Below are 11,560 nucleotides of genomic sequence, written 5' to 3'. Positions count from 1 at the left end.
CAGATGTATTTGATGTTATCATCCAAGTTTAAAAATGTTTTTGTATCAGCTAAAGATGCTAGCTGGAGCCTTTTCTCAAAGTACAACGAAATTGTCTATTTGAAGGTAAATTCTGAAACAATTGAGATTTATTTACCATGTATGTAATCCAAAAATAATAAAAGTTTTAATTTCATTTAAAAATGTGGTAAAGGGTGTTTTTATTAATATTTTTATTATTATTTAGCACTTTGAGCTGTTTTTATTAGAGAAAGGACTTTACTAAACTTTATCAGTCATTCATGCTATAAACTTCATCAATCTCCCTCATCTCTGGTCTTGGATGACAATCATTTACAAGCTCTGTTTTATGGATTTTAGCACAAAGGCAAAATTAAAACTCACTGATATTTAGAAGCTGTTCATTTGACAGCAATGCATTACCTGTAGCAGTAGAAGGAGCAATTCTTTAACTATTTACAGATTAATCTTAATAGATAATAACTATTTAATTCAATTTTTGTCAATTTGAATTTATTAAAAAAATGTGAGAAAATAGTAATGAATGAATGAATGAAATGTTTTATTTCAAGCAATCAGGTCACAATACATGCATAACATATCTATATCTATTAGTGAATCACAAGTAGATCACTTGAAAGGGAGTGGAAGGAAGCAAACTTATATAATCCCATTTTCTAATATATAATACCATTTTCTCTACATGAATTATCAATATCCAGTTCAGGACTTGATATCTAATATTAATAAAACCAGGCTATTAAGGAGATCATTAATATCATTGATGTAATCAAGTTTCAAAGCATCCACGACAAATCATTTATATTAATCAGTAAAGAAAATTAATACCATAGTGATTGTAAACTATTCAGTAATCATTACTGCATATTACATAAACCGTAAACTTATATTCTCATTGAAAAAATACATTTTGTGCATGACTTATGATAATACAAAAGGTAATAATTAAATCATTTTCATTTGCTAATGCAGTAAAAATCTAAATATTCTCATTACAAATAAGACAATTAGTGCAGATTGTATTAATCAAAGAATGATTATAAAAATAAAAAAAGTAATAAGTAAAAATCATCTTCATTAGTTTATGGAGAAAAAAATATCAAAATATTCTAATAAGAAATACAATTTGTGCAGATTGTAATCATCAAAAATGATTATTATAACAAAAAAAATAATAAGTTGGAAAGAAAAGGATCAAAAATTCGAACATTTGAGCAGAATCAGTGCTACATCACAGCTTAGGAACAAGTTTAAGGCCACGTAATCGTTCTTCTTCGTTGTTTTGACTGAGAGACTGTGAAGGTCTCATCTCAAGGGAAATGTGCTCGTTCTTCAGCTCAGAATCGGGTCAGAGTTCACATCCAGTAGGTTTTGAGTTCACATTTCACATTTTGCTTGAGTTAAAGGGTCAGACATGCGTAATCCCACAGTCCTCAAAGTCCTTCATGGATTTTATTTCCAAAAGGCTTCGTAACGTCCGGCGGTCTGAGTGGTTTCACAAAATTGTGAAATAAAATTGAAAAAATTGTGATTTTCTTTTTTTGCCATATACCCCAGCCCTACTTTTTTGACTCTTCCTTAGTACAATTTTAGGAAAATATTTTTTTCACAAAACTGTTATTTCCTAACATCACAAAATATAAATTGTGATTATTTTGTGTTAAAAAAAATAACGAAATGTAATCACATAAAAAGAGTTAGAATTAGAGACGTGTAATAATTCTAGTGTTGTCATGGTAACATACAGATTTAGACAGGCTGTGGTGCAGCGGTAGGGTGGGTGACTCTTGATCAGACGACTGTGGGTTCGATTCCCGCCTCGTGTCCCAGTGTCATTGGGCAAGTCACTGAACCCCACATTTTCTCTGGTGGAAGGTTGACTCCAGTGTTCAGCAGCAGAGCCACCATCAGTGGGTGAACGTGTCTGAGACTGTGAAGCTTTTTGGGCCTTCAGAGGAAGGTAAAAAGCAGGCATGTCCCGATCAGGCTTTTTTGGGCCCGATCCGATTCAGAGTCATTGGAGTTTGTGTTTTTACCCAAACCGATACTTTTGTAACACATTTAAAATGTGAACAAATTAAATAAACAGATTTGTGTTGTCCCTTATTTATATTTAATTAAACTTATTTTATCATTAAAAACTTAAATAAAACACTTCTGTGAAGCAGCTTTAATAAACAAGTAAAAATACAGCAAATGTAAACTAGGAAAAAATAATATTTTCTTGTTATAAAAGTGATAATTAGTCATGTGATAAAGTTTAGTGACTTTAGCTTTAATATCTTTAGAGCTATTGAACATTTTTGACCAAATGTGATTCCTGTCCTCATTTAAAATTCTTAAAAATAAATTATGACTTTGTTCATGAATAGCTCTCATATCATTATTAGTTTTAATTTATTAGTTTTATTTATTTACTTATTTTTAAGGTTATGTGCTTCTTTTTTAAGTTCTTAAGACATCACATTTTCGGTTTTATTACCACAGTAGTTAATTTTCTTAACTGTTATTTCTCTGTCAGATAAATAAAACAGGCATATTAAAGGACAGCTCGGGTCCTAAGGAGTAAAATTACGGCGCTAGCATGTAGCAGTTAGCAGCTGCTGTGTAGCCGTCTGTCTGAAGCACAAACAGCTTCATATTAAAAAGAAATAAAAACTTTTTTTGGTGAAATGCCTTTAGAGGTTGTTGTTTGAGTTATGACAAACCAATAGAGACACTTGCTGTCAGTTTAAATCATTTTTAAAAGAGTTATTGATCCCGGAAGTTAGCTTTCTAGCTAGCTTTGTTTACGTTAGCCTCATGCTTGAGCTGCTGCGTTTTCTGGTAATGACATTTTGTGATCTTTTCCTGACATGCAGACTTCTAGTGGATTATTTATCTGTAATGATAAGATGAAATATAAAGCTCTGATCATAATTAGAATTAATGAAATATTCTATCCTGATCAGACAAAGGAGTCCAATTTCGATCGAGTCCCCAACCACGTGATCGGGCCTGATTTCTGATCACGTGATCGGATCGGGACATCCCTAATGAAGATCATAATGTGATCTGGAACTGAGCTGTTCTTCACAAGATCCTCACAAGATCCTCACGTGTTGCTGCAACACGTGAAGGTTTGGTTCTTTTTTTTTCTTTCTTCTTTGTTCAAAAACATCAACAGCACGACCTGGATGTTATTTTTGTGTTGATCAGAGTTTTTATCTTTATAATGAATCATTTTCTGGTCATTTTACTGTCTCTGCTAAGCCGTGTCTCATTGTTTACTGACCTTTCCAATATGGCATCACTCTTCACGCATATTGGACAATGCTGACAGGCTGGTGTAGCATCTCTAAACCATAGAACTCATTGGGTTAACAGTACAGCTGTGTCTGCAGCTCACCACTCCCCAAGGGGAGGAGTCAAATATGGAGAACAAATTTCCCCCTCAGGTAAGTGACAGCTAGAGAGACTTGAACTTTCTGCTCTCCTCTCCTCCTGGACAGAGGTCAGAATTGGACCAAAACAACAGGTGTCAGAACAGAAACACTAGAAAATGAACAACAAATCTGTGTGCAGAACAGAACAAATCTGTGTTTTCAGTGAGTGAGTGGACGACATCTTCACACTGCTACTTCCAATGGTTTCAGTTCCTTTGGAACAGCTGGATGTTGATTATGAAGATCTACAAGAAAAGCTACTCTGCTACAGAAAGTGGTGTTTGCTGAAGAGTTGGATATGTTTCAGAGCTGAAACAGACATATTGAAGAAAGACATCAAAGAGTCAATCTGACTGATGAAACAATCCCATGATTGGATGGAGCTCTGTGATCTGACCTCAGTCCTGAGCTCAGCTGTCAGAACTGGACTTGAGGGGTCCAGCTTTGGAACCTGCAGAGAACCAACAAACAGCAGAAAGCCACACTGTGGGAAAGACTCCACACTTCTGACTGATGTTCACGTCCACTTTATTCTTCACAGGAAAGATTGAGACAGAACACTGGCAACTAAAAAGAACAGAGAGACACTTCTAATCTCTGATACAAACAGGAATCACAACAACACAAACACCAGTCACACTCTTTATTTGACTCCTTAGTACAACTTTGTTTTCTTTCCTAAATGGTTGCTTACTTACCTGACTCAACAAAGTCTGAACTGCAGTCCGTTTTAGTTTACAACAATAAAATGAAATGTTCACTGATCACATAAAAAGTGTTAGAATTAGAGATGTATAGAAAATGTTTCTAGTGTTGTCATGGTAACACACAGACTTAAACAACTAGCATAAACTACAACCACAATGGTCAGCTGAGTAACTTTTAAAGAAATGTTATCTTTAAACTAGTAAAAACCGTTCAAGAGATGAACATTTAATTCTGATGATACGAACACACCGGGCATGTGTGGCGTTCAAGAACACAACGGTTAAAGAGCATTCTTAAACACAGTACTACTATATGGTGTTCACACTGGACTGTTGCTACCTGATACTAGCACATTTACAAAGGTACCAAAAAGTATACAGTCAACCACAAATTGTGAAAGACAGGCCTGTACTTTTCTTCAGAGAAATTCCCTCAACAATAAGAGATAAACATCAGAAACAAATCCAGACAATCACATTTTCTAATTTTTAAATAATTGATTTTTTAATTATACAGGCAACAAGTATTTGGTCAATAGCAAAAGTTCATCTCAGGATTTTGTTTTAAACTCTTTGTTGACAATGACAGCAGTGAAACGTTTTCTGAAAGTATTCATAAACTGCTGATGGTATTTCGGTCCATTCCTCCATGCAGATCTCCTCTAGAGCAGTGATGTTTTGTGCTGTCTCTGAACAATACAACTCCCTCCAAAGATTTTCTATGGGGTTGAGATCTGGAGACTGACTAGGCCACTCCAGGATCTTGAAATGCTTCTCATGAAGCTACTCCATGGTTAGCCGGGCAGTGTTTTTGGCAGTGGCGGGCCGTCAGGGCCTGCAAGGCCTTCTCTGCTGGCCTAAAAATATCTGAATCACAGACTGATATTAATTATTATTTATTTCCGTGAATACGTATTCTATAATTCCAAATACTCTGTCTTCGTCCTTTCATTGCTGTCTCCCTGGCTGCGCTGCTTCCAGACGTGTATTTTCCTATTTAAGCATTAACCAATCACATTGCAGCACCATCTGTTGCTAGGGTCAAAGAAATCTGCCTGAAGGCCTTCACAATCAGTTCTGCGGGCCCTGTAGCATAAAATAATTGTCGACCAAACTGTTGCTTCAACCAATCAGATCTGGAGGAGACCACGTGCTAGGCCAGCTAGAAGGCCCACGGAAACGTCATGATTTTCACGAGCTTTGATTGGACAGCTCGCAGCTCGCTCTGGTTCTGCTGACGGACACAGGTGCCGAGGAGCGGCGTGTCAGGTTTGAAGATGTTACCAGTGGAAAGCGTCTCATCGTCTGATTTTTGGTGGAAAATGAATGTCTGGGTAAAGTTGTGGCACAGTTTTGTCTGGCACGGGTAAAGGAGTTCCGTGACTCCGTTGAGCGGGAGTGAAGCTGAAATCTACGAGGCTCCTGAACGCACCGCGGGCGCGTGCAGCGCAAAATCCTCGCGCAAATATTATTTTCCAGACACAGACCTTGATCGATCACAAAAACTGATGTTTGTCTCCCTCCTGGACCACGAGAGGCTTCAGGAATACCAGAACATTTCCCGCATGCAGCCTTTTCCAGCTTATCACAGCCACGGAACACTTTCTATCTGCGAAACGCACGGATTCTGCACGACAGAGTGATTGAAATCTTCTTGAGGATAGAAAGGATGGATTTTGTGTTTAAATAATCTGGATTTTTGGTGAGTAAAATTTTGCTATCTCCCTACATAATATTGAAATTTTATCAGGTTATTTTTTATGCTTTTGGTGTGTGTGTGGCAGCTGTACCTGCACTAGAAGTTTTATTGCCATAAAATAGTTAATGAGGGTTGGGTTGATTCGGATGGAGCACTACTGAAGGCCTAGGTGTGAAATGCACGGCCCGCCACTGGTTTTTGGGATCATGCTGGAAGAATCAGCCCCGTTTCATCTTCATTGCTGATCGAAAGCTTTCACTCTAAATCTGACCATACGCCTCATTTATTATTCCCTTTACACAGATCAGCCGCCCTGTTCCCATTGCTGAAAATCAAACTCCAAAACTAAAACTTCTGTCAAGTTCTTTACAAGGAAAATACTTAAATGCTCTGTGAGTTCTCATGTGTGAAGAGAGATGAGCTATTTGTCTAAAACTTCTATCACATTCTTTACAAGGAAAAGGCTTCTCTCCCATGTGAGTTCTCATGTGTCTTTTGAGACTAGACGTTTGACTAAAACTTCTGTCACATTCTTTACAAGAAAAAGGCTTTTCTCCTGTGTGAGTTCTCATGTGTGAAGAGAGATGAGCTATTTGTCTAAAGCTTTTATCACATTCTTTACAAGTAAAAGGCTTCTCTCCTGTGTGAGTCATCATGTGTGTTTTTAAAGCAGGTGTTTGTCTAAAACCTGCATTACATTCTTGACAACGGAAAGGCTTGTCTTCCGTTTTACTTCTTATGTGTCTTTTGAGATTAGACATTCGACTAAAACTTCTGTCACATTCTGTACAAGAAAAAGACTTCTGTCCCGTGTGAGTTCTCATGTGTGTTTTTAAACACAATTTTTGTCTAAAACTTTTATTACATTCTTGACAACAGAAAGGCTTCTCTCCTGTATGAATTGTCATGTGTGTTTTGAGACCAAATTTGCAACTAAAACTTCTGTCACGTTCTTTACAAGGAAAATATTTTTCTCCTGCTTGGGTTCTAATGTGTGATTGGAGATTAGTTAATTTAAAACTTTCAGTTTGCTCTCTGCAAGCAAACGCCTTGCGTTTTGTATGGATTCTCATGTGAACTCTGAACTGAGACAAGTGACTAAAACCTTTACCGCATTCTTTACAGACTATTGAGATCATCTGATCTCTGTTCTGTGGCTCTGTCTCTTCATCTGGAGTTGATGTTGATTCTTTATGTTGGTTTCCTTCTTCATCCTGACTTTCAGTTCCATTAAAGGTCTGCTGATTGTTTCCATCTGCTTCACTGTCAACATGTTCCTCATTAGTAGGAATCTCCATCAAGGTTTCAGTCTCCTGCTTCAGATCAAGCTTCTCTTCTAACAGACTGATGCAGAAACCTTCTTGCTCTTCTTTTATCTGTGGAGGTTCTGGTTCCTCTTGTTCTTCTTTTGTTTGTGGAGGTTCTGGTTCCTCTTGTTCCTTTTTAATCTGTGGAAGATCTGGTTCTTCCTGGTCAACTCTGAAGCTCCTCTGCTGCTCTTCAGTCTTATAATCCTGGGGGAGGACTGCTGGGACACAAACACAGAAAGGAGACCTCATACATTTTAAAATGACTTAAGATTTTATCAAACAGCAGCAATCTATCAAACACATCTTAGTGAGAAATTCCACAGTTCAAGTTTTTAATGAAAAAAAAGGTAACTTCTTGGATTTCATTCAAAATTCTGACAGCAAGAAGGAATTTTGGTATTTCAGTCTTCAGTGAGTCGAACACATAACTGAGAGATTTAAAAGTTATCCCGGATGACCGCCACAGGCGGTGCTTCAAGCACTAAATGATCCTTCTTGTGCATGAGTATTTTAACAATTTAATGATAACAAAGTCACCTGTGACCTCCTGGTGACCCCACATGAGGCTATAAAGTCAGGAGCGCCGTCTCAATGGTTCTCACGAGAACTCTTAGAGCCCCAGATGTATCTGGCACTCTGGTTTTAGTTGGATGTGTGCTTGTGCGACTGACCTGGACCTCATGAAGAGACAATCAGTAGACCAATGGCAGAGGATCCTACACCTGCTTAAAAGATCTGTTTCACCGTTGCAGTTTGGGCCACTTTTGTTGCCCCAACAGAAAGCTCCAGTCCTCTTTTTCTGTAGACTTTGGGTTAGGAACTTCTGTTGTGACTAACTCTGGCTGTGCTTATTATTCATGGTTTCTTGTTGTTATAGGGTCTCATTTCTGTTCTGTTAATGTATTTTGTCCCAGACCTTGCCTCCAGTGTAATCCCCTTTTATTTTCTGTACAGAACTTATAAGTTACTTTGTGGGTAATTTTGAATTAAAAGCTGCACTATTGACTACTATTGACCAGTCTGGGAATTTTTTATTTCGTGTTACTTTTCTTTTCTTTTCCCAGATCCTCCAGGATTTTGCGATTGCAACTATTAATGCAAAGTCAAGCAAACCCTACGATTTGTTGCGCATCCTGAAACTTTTTATTTTCACCACAATTTTAACCAATCTACAATGACAACAGTGATGGATGATGTGACTTTTTCCCTTCTGACTTCTTCCAAGGTGTCATGCTATTTTTTTTTAATCATCTCTCTTTAGTCTTCTGACTTTTTTCTCTTCAAGATGTGCGTAAACAGTCGCTCCGACACCTGTGTGTGCGCGCACGTGGCGTGGTCGGCTGATTGCCCACGTGGCTGGGTGGAAGTGATCCAAGGGCAACCGTGCATGCAGCTAGGGGATGCGCTAACTGCGCACGTCTGCGGAGCGAACAGAGTGAGAGAGAGAGAAACAGACTCTGCTTTATCAGGTCGTCGTTGTAAATGAGAAATTGTTCTCAATCGACCAACCTGTATAAATAAGGGTTATATATATACTCTGGAAATTGATACTACCAAGGAAGAATTTAGAGTCTGCAGGAAAATAATTCCATTCCTCCTCTACAACAAATCTACAGACACCTGAGGGAACCTTCTCCAAAACACCACATTACTGATAAAAGAAACCAGACCCTCAAAGCCTTGATCTTCCTCTACCATAACCAGTGATACTTTTGAAATAGATAAAGAGCAAGATTCTGAGGAGAAAATAGAGATCTGATGATTTTTCTGCTTATGCTTTTGTTTTTTTAAGATTATAATTTTTCCTGGCTGCACGGTGGTGCAGTGGTTAGCACTCTTGCCTCACAGCAAGAAGGCCCTGGTTCAAATCCCTGCTGGGGAATCTGAAAAACATCAACTGGGACCTTTCCGTGTGGAGCATATACTGTAAAAATAATTAACAGTTTTAAGGCACTTTAAAGATATATAAATATATTAAAAAACGCTGCAACTTTTCACAAAAGCTGCTGCAACATCAGGCATTTTGGGCCACAACAATCCTACAAATCTGCTGTGAAATCCTGGAGGGTCTGTCTTCCCTTCTGGGTTGGGATTGTAACAAGAACACAAGGGACCGGGATCTCTGGTGGTCATCCGGGATTCATAGAACCGCAGTTACATGTCTAACAGTCGTTCAATTTCATTCGTCCTGACCGCCAGAGACGTTGCTTTAAGCACTGGATGGCGAATGCCAACAAAGTCCTGACGGGTCCAGAAAACAGAACATATCCTCACCTGATTTTTTTGCAATATTTGGCAGAATGCATGTAGTGGCTGAATATTTGTTGCATCCCTAATATATGCATACATGTATATATATAAAAATAGTTTTCAGTCTAAAATACCATGTTTACACATTAATATTTCAACAATTACAGAGTAAGAGTATAGTTTGTGATAAGATGCTTTTTTTGTGTGTATTCATATTATTATCCTTGCCCTATCCTTGGTATGTTAAAGGGTTACCATACATAAAGGTTGGAGGCCACAGCCAAATTGGAAAATCCAATGGGGCCAGGCTGGAGAACAGAACTGTTATCTTTACTGGAGCTGCAGATCATGACGTGGGACTTAGATGGTTACCCAATCACAAAATTCAAATGTAATACCTCAGTTTAACCCGTAGAGGGCAACACAGACTATTTTTGACTATATTTAAACAAGTTTATTTTAATTTGTCAAGATGTTAGAATTTTTAAAGCCCCATTTATAGAGGTCAACAGAAAAAAGGTTTATTTAGGGTTTGGTTACCCTTTAAACTTTCAGGTGTCAGGCCCCCCATCTTGCCAAAGATTGGACCGTGTACACCTGCTCATCATCTCCTGATCAGTCAGGCCCCTCCCACACACAGACAGAGCTGGGATTCACCTGCATGTCATTTGTTCTCAGCCTGAAACAGGCTGAGAACACATATGTTCACACTTCTTTAACATTCAGACAGAAATCCACAAACTCCTTCACATTTACAGCTCCATGGTTCACTGCTGCTCTCTGTGCAGGACATTGGTGTCACAGTTGCTAGGCGACAGGAAGTAACATCGGGAAATCTCTTAAAGGCTAGACTGAGGACAAAAGCAGTCCTGGGTCCACCAGAACCTGGATCTGAAGAAGTGAACATACCTATGCGGTGGAGCTGAAGCTGTGGTTTCCAGCAGATATCCAGCAGTCTGCGCTGACGACAGAGCTCCTGCTCGTACTGGACGATGGTTCCTTCACAGAGTCTGAAGATTTCTTCAGCAGCAGCAGCGAGTCGCTCGCTGATCAACTCTCTCAGAGACTGAAGGGAAGACATGGTTCCTGCAGCTGCAGAAGATCTTCAGCTCCAACAAACACCAAAGTCCTCTGAACAGCAGCAGCTCCGATCATCTGCTAGTCTCACAATCACAGAAAAAAGCTCCAAACAGAAACTTTTCTCCTGCTTTGAGGTTTCCCTGAAAGTTCCTGTGATCCTGCAGGAGTCAGTTCTGCTCAGCCTGCAGACAAACAGAAAAGACTCTAGAAGTTTCCACATGGAAACTTCCAGACAAAGGAATACAAGCAACAACATCTGATTGGTTCCTTTTGGAGGGAAAGCTGCAGCAGTCTTTCTGTGATTGGTTCAGCCGTCCCTCCCCACTAGTCGACTGCACAGGGGACAACATTCCAGGGGGGGTTGCTCATCTCACCTTCAGTCATTTTCTATTGTTTCTGCCTCACTGGCTCTTTCAAAATAAAGGCTGGTTTAAATAGTAACATTTAAACTGAAATAGATGAAATTATATAAATACAAACAATTAAATCTCATCATCTGAGACTTGAATGAAACATGAATAAAAATGATGTTTGAAAATGTTTCATTCTTCACCTCCAGCTGAACTCTCCTGATGATTAAATGAAAATGTTTGACAATCCAGTTGATGGGAAGAAGCAGAGAAATCCATTAGAGTCAAACGTGGAGGTTGTCCTTTAATGAGGATCTGATGAAGATCAGACTCTGATGTCACTGATGTTCTGCTGGTGATGGGCTGAATGTGGGTCCTGGTGCTGCTGAAGAATGAAAGATCATTCTACCTCCACTCATTCCTGAAGGAAGCTCATTGTTCTCTGCTGACAGAGGGAATGATGGGAAATGGAGTTCGTGTTCAAAGAACCAAACACAGACATCATCAAATCAAAGTTCCTCACCAGGAGAAGAGAACGGAGGTGACCTATAGTTTACGGTTCTGATTCAGAGAGCAGAAAAAAAGTCCCCTTAGATCTCAAATCCTGACGGCTGTCATGAGGTTCTGGAAGAGCTGCTGAGGTCTGTCTGCTGAGCCATGGAAAAAGCTTTCTGAAGAACAAAGCAGTTCTTCTGCTCCCACCAGAACCAGGAGGTCC

This window comes from Oryzias melastigma, unplaced genomic scaffold (assembly GCF_002922805.2).
Source record: "Oryzias melastigma strain HK-1 unplaced genomic scaffold, ASM292280v2 sc00300, whole genome shotgun sequence".
NCBI classification, from domain to species: Eukaryota; Metazoa; Chordata; class Actinopteri; order Beloniformes; family Adrianichthyidae; genus Oryzias; species Oryzias melastigma.
The sequence above is the reverse complement of the archived record's forward strand: the minus strand, read 5'-3'. Positions refer to the sequence as shown.